We start from the raw sequence: 12,230 nt of genomic DNA on the forward strand, positions 1-12,230 counted from the left end.
ACTCCCTCATGCTTGGAAATAAATTATTTTCATATTTTTATATTCATATGTGGTATATATAAAATGAACACCATCACCTACCATCACTCAGTTGCAGGGGCAGCTAAACAATATATATGGAAAATTGTCCTTCAACCTTGCAGTTTTGTCAGCTCTAAATATTAGGCAATTCTAATTTATAGTAAATCCAAAGCAATTCCTGGGTAGGTAGCACAAAGCTTCCTAGTTCTAGGCTTTGCAGCAATAAAGGCTCACTATTCTGTGTGATATCCGTTCAACTATTTGAAAATAGCCTTTAAGTCCGGCTCTATTCTGCAGCAAATTTCATTTTCTAATTTGGCTGTCCTTTGGCTTTTCAACCATTCTATTTTATCCAGGGTCCATACAATTTCATTATCTTAGTCAATCTTCTTGGAACACCAATTATTGGTTAATGTAATTGTTTCAAGGCTTTTCAGTTATTACTGATAAGAGAAACTCATGAGCCACATTTTTGGAAATATGAAGCAAGTTTTTCATGCACACAGTCACAGCTATAGATTAATAAAGAGAATGTTGAGGCTTGGAATTCTCCCTATAATTCTGCCCACAATGGTTCCTAATTTATCTTACAGCATTTTGGTTATTTTTCATGGCATCTGAATATGCTCATATCCAAAGAAATTTTAACTGACGTTGAAAGTAAAGTTTTATTATATTTTTATATTAGTGTTTTTTTAAAAATGAAGGTCAAGTGCATTTACTTAAAAAAGCTTGTTTTTTACACTATTCATGTGCACTGTTTCCAAAAGTGCAATGAAATTTATGTGATATATGTTTTTAATATCCTTTTCCTCTTTGCTGTTATTGTATTTCTTCTTTTTCATGACTCTTTGTTCTTAAAAATGTTCTTTCATTTGCCCACATGATGAGTGATTGTTGCAAACAATAAAAAATCAGTCTCAATTGTTTTTCTTTTGTTTACTCATTCAAAAAAATTTACTGATTACCTACAAGGCACATGGCATTGTGTCTGGCACCGAGAATGCAATGATCAAAGCTAAACCCCTGACATTAGCATCCAAAAAAATCTAGGTTGACTCATACTTTTAAAGTATTGCATGCTTCATTTTATCTTCACTGGGTAATTTGTATTTACTGAAGTTTACTTTGTCCTTCCCACTCTTTGAACTGTGAGGATGACGAAAGATTGCCGTCCAGTCATAGAATGCTGGAGTTGGGAGAAAGAAATATTATGTGGGTCTTAAATATGCATGTGTTATGAAGAAAGTGTATCATGTGTTGGAAAAATGTATTAAACAATGGACCTTAGAGATGCTCTACCCCCAAACTGCTCCTTTTTATAATCAATCAAGAGAAGCTGAGTGAATCACCAAAGTTTTTAGTGTCAGGGCAGGACATTATCTCTATCTCCAGATAACATTCTGTTGCTCTATTCACATTTATTATTGCCACATCTCTCAAGGGGTATGCAATATAGTTGGCAGCTGGAATTTACCTATGGGGGAGAAATGCACCCATATCAGGTACAGTTTGGGAGCACTGGCTCTGGAAATTTGGCAGCTGTTTTCAAATACCACCTCTTCTACCTGCTCCCTTTGTCTCATTTTTTTTCCCCTTCTGTAAAATGGAATGCTTATAATGTTAACTGCCTAGATTGTGGTGGATTATATGGTTAATAGAAGCTTTGTTTAAGAAATCATGTGATTGACCAATATACAGAGACATTGAAAATGACAATAAAGTATAATGATTCTGATTTCCTACTACACTATAGTCATACCTTAGGCAGTGAATGGAGTTCAATTCTTACAACTGTAAGGTGATGGTAGAAGTGACCCCCTGTCAAAGATATGAACAGTAAAGCTGTTATACAATCAAAAATTGCACCATGAACATAGAAACTACTTTATGTGGATTGAATTGTTTAACCTGGTTTGGGCATGTCTTGGTCTTGGTCTACATTTTTGTAGAGGTAGATCCATTGCAAATAAGATCTCCTTAAGACATGACTTCAGTTAAGGTGTGGCCCAACTGAATCAGAATGGGTATTAATCTGGATTACTGGAGCCTTTATAAGCAGAATGAGAGTCAGAGAGAAGCCACTGGGAGAGACAGAAGCTGGAAGTCAAATTGGAGGGACAGAAGCTAGAAATCAAATTGGAGGGGAAAGGAGAAGGCATCACCATGTGACAGAAAGGCCAAAGACCAAGGATTACCAGCAGCCAGTCCTAGAATGCCACAGGCTATGGGGAGACAGCATCAGCTTGCTGATGACTCAGTTTTGGACTTTTAGTCTCAAAAACTCATCCAATAAATTCCTATTCTTTAGGCCAAGGCTTGTATAGTGTATTTTTTAGCAGCTGGGATATTAAAATACAACTTCTCTCCAAAACGACTATGACCAGAAATAGAAAAAATTCTCATAGGATTTCCCAGAATGAGGAAACAATGGAAGAAAACAAATAACTTAGTCAAAAAAGAATTGCTTTTTACTTGATTTGATGAAACAATAAAACAGGCCCTCTTGTGTAGGCACTTCATATTTAGTCAGAAAGATAAATAAATGATTAAAGGGACACAAGTACATGACAGAATGCCATGAAAGCCCCTAACCTGGTCTTGCTGTCCAACTCCATGGTTAAAGAATCAGATACCCGAAGCAGATCGCTTGACTCTAAATCCTGACCTTATCATTTACACAATGCATCACCTTCAGCATGTTACTCATGCCCTCTTTTTTCCTTTGTGGAAATGACTCCCAAACACAGTATTTTGCCCAAATTGCATTTCTCTATTGGTCACAGAATCAAGTGCCCCCTCACTGCTGAGATTCCTACCCGAGAGGTAAGGATTCGGTTCTAAGAATGTTTCCCTGAAGCTTGATTTTTGCAAAACTCCTTGGAAATTAGCCACAGCCAATGATGAAGGCAGTCAGTCAGGTAGAAGGTTAAGGTGGCTGAGGCCATAGGAGTGGCCATGTTGGACAGCTACAGCCACAAAGACTTGGACCCCAGGTCCCAGTTAGTGCCAGAGGTGTGGCTGGGACTCCTGTAGTCATGGACTCCCGTAGTCATGGACTCCCGTAGTCATGCTAGTTGAGAGGGCATATTGTACAACAGGGCTATCACTTACATGGCTGCCACCACAAGGCTTATACCCCGACTTTCTTCACATCAAGTGTTCATACCAAGTATAAACAGAGCCGTGGATGTTGAGGTGAAGGAACAGGACTGGAGGACGGTGATACTTCTATAAAGGAGCAGAGACTAAATACACATCCTTCAATCCCGTTTCCACCTGTTCATCATATACATTATATGCTTTCATCTCTATACTCAGTAAAAGTATTTACTCTCTCTGAGTTTCCACATGACAGAGTAACTTGCATTCTAACTATAGTGGGCAACACGATGAGAGTTCTTGGGAGACAGAAAAGCAATTTCTCAATTGCATCTCCTAGCAATTATTTAAACCAAAGCCAGTCTCAGACATTGTTGGGTTGAGATTGCTATCCTTGTTTCAGCTCTCCTGCTTTTTCTTTTTTATTTTGTTTGACCTAGCAACTTAACATTGATGCCTTATCAAAGGTCAAATCTAATCAGCTGTATCTTAATTAAGCAGTTGAGAACAGGAAAATATGGGCTAAAATTGAACTTTACTCAAAATGATCAGACAGCTGGGTTTTTAGCTACAACTTCACATTTTCATTCTTTTCCAGACATAAGGCATTCTGTGCTTCATTTTGCAAAGTATTTTTATATGTATATACACATGTAGGGGCAACTATCCTAGTTACTGACTAAACACATATCATTTAATGTAGAGAGTTCTTTTCTCTGTGTTCAGTGTTTGATTTTGTGTAATTGTTTTACCTGCCCCATTAAAAGAAACAACCAAAAATGTTCATTTGCATTTGGATGTTGTTTGCTATTTTCTTTTTGCTTAAACATGCAAATTGGTTGTCATCACTGGCAAATTGACTAAACAACAATTAGATAAAATCACCTCTTTATCTGATTTTTCTAAAGCCTGAATATCTATTCAACTTTCCAAATATATTTCCCTTTCCTTGTGTTTCAGGTCTTTTGTGATTTTCAGCCGCCAGTTTTTTTAATTCTTTTTTTTCTTTAATTCTCCAAAAACTTGCATCAAGCTGTGCTTTAAAATTAGGTGTAGCTTTTTTTTTTATGTTATTATTTATGAAACTTCAATGGTGTTTCAATTGGTGCTTTATAAACTATAGAAGAAATGATCTCCTAAAGGAATGAACTATTTCAGAGTAAAATAAAATAGCAACTGTGGCAGACTGAATTATGTACCCCGATTTATGTATGTTCTTAATCCACATTACAGTGGATATGAACTTACCATAAATAGGGTCTCTTGAAGATGTTATTTTAGTTAAGGAATAGCCCAACCAAGTGAGTGTGGAACTTATTCTGGTTTCCTGGAGTCTTTTATAAGCAGAAGAAATTCAGACACAGTCAGAGAAAACCACAGGAAATGGAGCCGGAGGTGAGTGGAACCTAAAAGAGAAAGGAGAGGACATCACTATGTCACAGGAGGCAGGCATAAAAGACAGAGACCCCTAAAGATAGGGCAGCCAGCACCGAACTGTTAATGGCTTTAGGAGCAAGCATCACCTTGCTGACATCCAGTTTTGGACTTCTCCTAGCCTCAAAATCACGAACCATAGATTCCTGTGGTTTAAGCCAACACATCATGTATTATTTGTCATAGCAGCTTGTGACCTCTTCGTGGCTGAATGTTTTCTGTGACCTTTTCAATTCTCCTTCTATAGCTCTAGCTCTTGTTATCAGGACCACCAACTCTGTCTCCCGAGCCTGGTTCCTTAGCCTTCTGCTCTTCTCTATTGTTATGACTCGTACCCATAGCTTACTCTCACCTCTGCCTATGCGTGATCTCTAGCCCTGACCTAAATTCTAGTTTTATGTATCCAAATGTCTCTAAAATATAAATTTTATTGGGGTTTATTAACTTGATGCTTGGTGTTTTAGTTTTTAATGACTGTATCCATTGGAAAAGAAAAGATAAATCTCTGTGATATCTTCTCAAATTACTCAGCATTCCCATTTTTCACAGGATCTCTTTGCAGGAAGTCAGTTTACATGTCAGTTTTAAGCTGAACCGTATGAAGTCCCTTCTAAAGAAGCATACATATCAGGATATTATTATGCTTTTATCAAATGAGAAATAACAAAATAAGCTGCAAGAGAATTAAGGCATTCATTGGGGGGTGGGGGGGCTTAGAATAGGGCAGCACAGATTCAGGTAGCAACTCAAATCATGTCCAGTCTTGGCATTTCCATGCAAGGGTTTTTAAAGGAAAAGAAGTTTATGTAAGTTTTTTTGTGGTTGGTGGATATTGGAGTTGTCCAATACCAATAGTAGGATATTCTAGTTGTCCTTCAGCTTATATAGTTAGCTGAGTTCTTTATCTTGTGGTTTGCCTCTGGTGTGCTGTTGTCCTTTGGGTTTTGAGGAACACAGCTGTTTGGACCTTTACATACTGTGGCAGTTTGTGATATCTGGCTGAGACCTGCCTTAGTAACTTCCAAGACAGCCTCCTGATTCCATTTCAAATCTTTTAGCCATAGAAACAGTATTTTGTTTTATTTATTTTAACACTTTCATTCTTTTTTAAAAGCAAGATACCTTGTTTTATTTTCCTTTTACTTTGCTCATTGAGATAGCCACATGTATACACTGGATTTTAAGGTTAGAACATAAATACATAAGGTGCTAGCATGGAAAGTATACAGAAAGAGGGAGATTATTTTCTGGTTTAGGGTAACAGGTAGTTGATAACCAACCTCTGAATGATTCCCTATTCTAAAATAAATTTTTCTAACTTTTCCATTTTTACTAGTGGCTTTTTTTTTTTTTTTTTTTTGGTATGCTGTATAGCGGGGTCACATTTCATTCTTTTTCCATGTGAGCATCCCATTATTGCAGTGCCATTTGCTGAACTTTTTGGTTGTTGTTGTTTGTTTGCTTGTTTGTTTGTTTTGGGAAGTGCATGGACCAGGAATCAAACCTCAGTCTCCGGCATGGAAAGCAAGCATTCTGCTACTGAACCACACGTGCACCCTACCAGTGGCTTTTATATGGAGTATTTGGGAAAAAAGACAGAAATGTACTCAAATTAACTGAAATTTAAAGAAGGAATGAAAACGTAGAATCCCATGGAATTGAAGTACAGGAATGACAGCCAGGATATATGTCCTTAACAGCCACGTCCGCAGGCAGCAAGTCAGGTGTCTGACTCTCAATTTAGCCATGTTGTTTCTAACTTTGCCTACAGCGAGGTTTTCTCTGTTTGCTTGTAATTTCACACCTGGCTTTGGCTTTCTGGTGACTGGTTTGATACCAAACTGACTGGCCGTAACCCAACATATCCTTGAAAACTGGCTATTCTCAACCAAAGGAAAAATATCACTGCACTTTCTTGAATTTTAAAGAGAGAGACTGTGAGGGATTCATCTTAGCTCAGGATAGAGCTACCACTGAGCTAGGAACAATGGGGTAAGGTGTCTATTCCTGCAGAGCAGGAATCTTGCAGTGTGGGGGTAGTTGCAAGAGGTTTGGGGATGGAAGTAGATTCCAAATAAGGTATTGAGTCTTCCTGCACTCAAACTTAGAGTTACGATGTCCCCTTTACTCTTTCTTTTGTGTTACTCTATTGTCTCTCCCCATTTAGAATAAACTTTTTTTTCTGCTTCCACTTTGAATTATCCTCACTTCTGGCTCTCAATAACTTATTCCCATATTATTAAAATACTAATTAAATACCCTAAAAAGAGGTAATCTCTTTCTTCTTTGTATTTAACCTCTCAACTTTTTGTCTTCTTTCATATACTGTATGAGAATTAAAGACTTTTTAAAACTATAGAAATAGCTAACAATACTTTCTGGTTTCATAAAAATATAAATAATATTTTCTAATAAAAACTATTAAATGACATTGTTAGACCTTATGTTGAACAGGCTTCTTACACTATTGAAGTTTTTCTAGACCTTACTAACCAAAGGGAATTTTTAAAATATTGCTTTCTTTTCATAGAAATTTAATAAGACATTTTCTTAAAATGTAATGTGATTTTTATGATGTGAGATCTCTCTGATGCAATTTAAAGCAAAACATATACTGATGAGTCTGGTAGTTAAACTTGTTAAATGATCATTCATTGCCAAGAAAAGCCCTGGGTCAATCTTTGTCAAAGGTTGGATATAGAAATTCCAATAGATATGAAAATAAATTTTCAATTGTTTAGACAGTTTTAAACTCTTATGTAATGTTATTTTTAACTCGGTTTTTACCCATTATCATTCTTTGGAAAGTTTTAAGTTTATTTTGAATAGAATAACATCAGCAGACTCATCTCTTTCTTGTGTTAGGATGACATCATTATGTAATAAATACTTATATGATCAAAATGTTACACCTCTATATACTGTATACACACACACACACATACATAACTTAGATGAGGCACAATTTCATTATTACAATTTATTTTCAGTTTTAAAATTACAATTGGGAATTGGGATTTATTCCTTACTCTATAGTCAGTCATAGATGTGTAGACATAGAAGATGTCGTAGATAACACACTTCACACACCTTTCCCTCAGATGAGTGCATTTGGGGCTTCTATTTGGACTTCGACATTATAATAGACTAAACTGAAGGTAACTTTTTAATCCAAATTGATGTCACATAGAAATATCATGACTTTGTGGCTTTCATTAATTTAAACTTTCTATTCATTTTTGCACAAATTTTCCAAGACCATTAGTATTCCAGGATGCTATTTAACAGCTTTACATATCTCAGTTCTTTTTAAAGTAGGATATATCTTGGCAGAGGATCCTTGTTAGGATAATTATACTTTGGGTATATAATCTTTGCTACGGGTAGAGTGCCCATTGTTCACAGGATATTACTTTTATAGTTCTCCCCTAAAAAGTACTTCTTTGACATGGATTTAAATATTTAAATAAAATTCCTAGTAACTGTTTTATGTCCACTAAATTAAATTTTATAACTTCATTTCTCATCTCCTTCAAATTACAAGCGCATGGTTTTTAATACAAGTGCAGTATCCATTTCGCCTCTCTGCAGCATTTGTCACACTCGTGAACTGAGAGTACAGGAGAGGAGTTGGAGCACAAAACTAAGTCAGGACTGGCACAGATCATGTGCAGCAGCAGTGCTCAGGTGAGGGCAAGACTCGGAATAAATTTTATTTCACGACTTTAATATATAATTCTGCATTCAAATGTACTTTCATTTTCAAAAGCCTTCCCTTAAAAGGTGAATAGACTGCCTTTGATATTTTTAAACTCCTCTAGATTATGTGGTCTGAGACTAAAGACCTGTTTTTCCCCAGAGATTCAAATGGTGACTTTGCAACTGGATTTAATCCTGGTTCTTCTATTTTTTGTAAATGAAGAAATGGAAAAAAAAAAACAACTCTGAGCAAAGAATGTTCTTGGAATTATTTACAACTCTAAATATATAACCGGGAGTTTTTCCTATTAGCCCTTAAACTCTTTCCTTAACAGGAAATATATTACAAATATTAGAATAATCTAGATATTATAGTGAAAACTTCTAAGTAAAAATTAGTGGGCAAAATTAATTTTAGATATGTTCTCAACTCAGTAACTTTGATGTGGGTTGTCAAAAACATAACAATATACCACAGACATCCAGGCATGTTCCTACAGGGTAAAAATAAGCTTTCTTTAAAAGTTTCATTTTTCTCTTAGACTGTCCATGGTAGAAACAGCCATCAAGGAAAAGAAGGATGTGAAATCTGTGACCTGATTCAGTGTTTCATGATCTATTTCCAAGTATTTTCTTCCAAATGATGTGCTGGAGTTTTTCTCCGTTTAGAAAACACCAACATCCAGTGGTCTATTCTATATGAATTTGGGAGATTTTAATGTACATATCATCCCTTTTCTGTAGGGTTTAACCTAAATGTGTATGCTACCTAGTGGTTACGTAGATAAGATGTCTCCTCCTCCTAATAATTTCAGATAAACAACGCTTCTTTTAAAAATGGACTTGGGAAAAAATTCTAAAGTCATGAAATAGAATTTTGCCAGATTTCAAATACAAATTGATTTTGATCATTTACAATCACATTTTTAGTTTGTCAAATTCACTTTCATAAACATTCTAAAACTTCCTTTCAAGAAAAATAGCGACATAAAAAAAATTTCATTTAAAAGTAACTTTAGGGTATACGGGTGGTTCAGTGGTAGAATGTTCACCTTACATGTGGGAGACCTGAGTTCGATTCCTGGACCATGCACCCCCGCCACCCGCTCCCCCCAAAAAAGTAACTTCAAACATCAAGAATTAGATCGGGTTTTAGAGTGACAATGATTCATAGCCTGAATCAATGGCATATTTGTGAATGTTCCAGTATTATTTTAAATAAGAGAAAAATTATGTTATGCAAATTTAGTGAATACTAAAATGAGAAAGAAAAAGTGATTTCCATGAATGAAAAATGATCAGAAGAATAATTTGTAAAACTTCATATATATAAACGTCAAGTCAGTGGGTGACTAGTTCAAAGTAATAATATAGCCTTTAAATTGACTTTAAATTCAGGCAGAAGCTTTTAGCTAATAACGTTCAATTTTCAAAATTGAATCTAGCAATCATTTCGAATTATTAGTACCCTAATTCAGTACTTAAGAATGCTCATACAATTTTGCTCATATTTCCCCTTCTTTTAACCTCTTTCCTAGTGAATGTAAATTATTTTTCCCAAATAAACTAGGCTTTATGTTACAACTTAGGATAGCCATATGACTACTAGAAGAATTAATTCTTCATAAACGCAAGATTTTATTGTGTTTACAGACTGTCATTTTAAATGTGGTGTTTCATATTCTCATTTATTCCCTCATACATTCAATTATCAATGTGCCAGGCATATGGTCATCTGAGCAGACATGATAATTGCCATCATGGTCCAGAAGCATAGAAAGGGATGGGATCCAAATATTAAATAAATAGAACCACTAACGTACAAAAGGGAAATTTGATGAGCACTGCAACTAGGAAAGAAACCTACACAGAGTAATAGATTGGGGAATTGATCTAATCCGAGCAAAAACAAGTCCTTCCAGCCATGTTAAAGGATCTAATTATTATATAACAACAATGAAAAACCTTTGCGAGATTTTTTTGAGATGGGGGATAAGATGTTCATTTAAAAAAAAACCTCTTTCTTCCTTCTCTGTGGATGAGTGGGAGGCTTAAGTGGGAGAGAGGAGAATAGTTAGTGATTATTGCAGCAGCCCAGAAAGAGTTGATGCTAGCTTGGACCAGGATGGTAGAGGTTTGGGAAATGGAAAGGAGAGATCTTAAGAGAGATTTAAGAGATGAAAATCAATAACAATTAAGGAGCTATGTTTTTTGACGGAGAGTTTGCCTGTTTGAATTTGTTGTGTACCCCAGAAAAGCCAACTTCTTTAATCTTCATTCAATATTGCTGGGTGGGAGCTTTTTGATTGTTGCCATGGAGATGTGACACACCCAAATGTGGGTGGTAACTTTTGATTAGGTGTTTTCCATGGATGTGTGTCTCTACCCACTCAAGGTGTGGTTGCTTTAAGAGGGAACCACTTCAGAAACTGCTTTAGAGCTGAGGCAGCCAGAGACATTTGGAGATGAAGAAGGAAAATGCCCCCAGGGGACTGTCATGAAACAAGAAGCCAGGAGAAGGAGATAGTAGATGTCACCATATGCCCTTCCAACTAAGAGAGAAACTGTGAACTTCAATGGTCTTTCTTGAATGAAGGTAACCTCTTATTGGTGCCTTAATTTGGACATTTTCATGACCTTAGAACTGTAGGCTTGCAACTTAATAAATTCCCCTTTTTAAAAGCCATTCTGTTTCTGTATATCACATTCCAGAAGGTTAAAAACTAAAACAGAGTAAAAGAGCCAAGTTCAAGATTCCACCTCACAAACCAGATGACTAGTTCTTTCATATGCTGGGGTAGGTGACATAAAAAGTATTGGAGGAAAGATGATGAATTTACCTTTGAAACTTCTGAGTCTGGGTAGCTTTTAAGGCATCCTATCTGGATAAGGTGAGTAGGTGATTGGATGTATGGATCTGGACTCAGAAGAAAGTGACAGAAGATGTAGATTTGGGAGGGCACACTAAATTAAAATGAATATGGCACCTGGTAAAGAGCCTTGAAAAATCTAAATATGCAACATGGGTAAAGAAGACTAAGAGAACCACAAGGACACCGAACTGAATCCTATTTGTTGTAATCTTGTAATTTTTGTTGTTGCTGCTTTTCTTTTCTGTTGTTATTGTCTGAATGAAAAAAATGACTGCTAAATTCCCTTCTGTGGGACCCACTGATGGTTCTATCACTCCCTTCAGAGATTTTGATGTCCATTGTGTTCATGCTTTCTCCACAGGAAGAGGGTTAGGAGGTGTCCTATGCTATATGACTTCAGGGATTATAGGAAGTTCTGTTCACCAAGATTACTAGTGAACAAGATTCCAAATCACAGGGACAATCTTTTGGATAAAGAATTTGTCAACTCTGTCAATTCACTGGCACATTAACTTTTAAACCAGAAACATTTATTTTAAATCTTAATTGGAATGTTTCCATAAGACCCTTCCTTTAGAATGTGTTCTAGTTGCTAATTATTCCTTCTTTGACTTCATTATTAAGGAGGAGAGTTTAAAGATCAAATCCAGCATGTAAGATACATACTTATTAATTAATTTTCTTTAGCTTCTCCCTGAATGTCTGCATTTTAGTAGGGAAAGACATTCTTTTTTATATTCAAAGAATAGGAACACTACTGAGAGAGATAACCTGGTGGTTCTCTTTCTTGAAAGGAGAAGAAAAATCTTCTGAGAACCAGTAAAAATTTTTATTGACTATCATTTAGTTTACTTGTATTCTTTAATAAATTTCCATTAAAAACTAATGGATTTTCTCAGGTAGAAAATCTCCTGTATAGAAAACTGTGAACTATCATTCTCATTTTCGCTCTCATTCCATCCCTAAATAATTTTGTACAATTTTGTTTTTATCCTGTAAAAATTGTATTAAACAAGAGTTGTGGCAAGGACATATTTGTTCAAGGACATATTAGGAAAAACTTGTATCATAAGACTTTGGGCCAAGGAAGTTAAAATAATT

The sequence above is a fragment of the Tamandua tetradactyla genome, chromosome 5 (assembly GCF_023851605.1).
Source record: "Tamandua tetradactyla isolate mTamTet1 chromosome 5, mTamTet1.pri, whole genome shotgun sequence".
Lineage (NCBI taxonomy): Eukaryota > Metazoa > Chordata > Mammalia > Pilosa > Myrmecophagidae > Tamandua > Tamandua tetradactyla.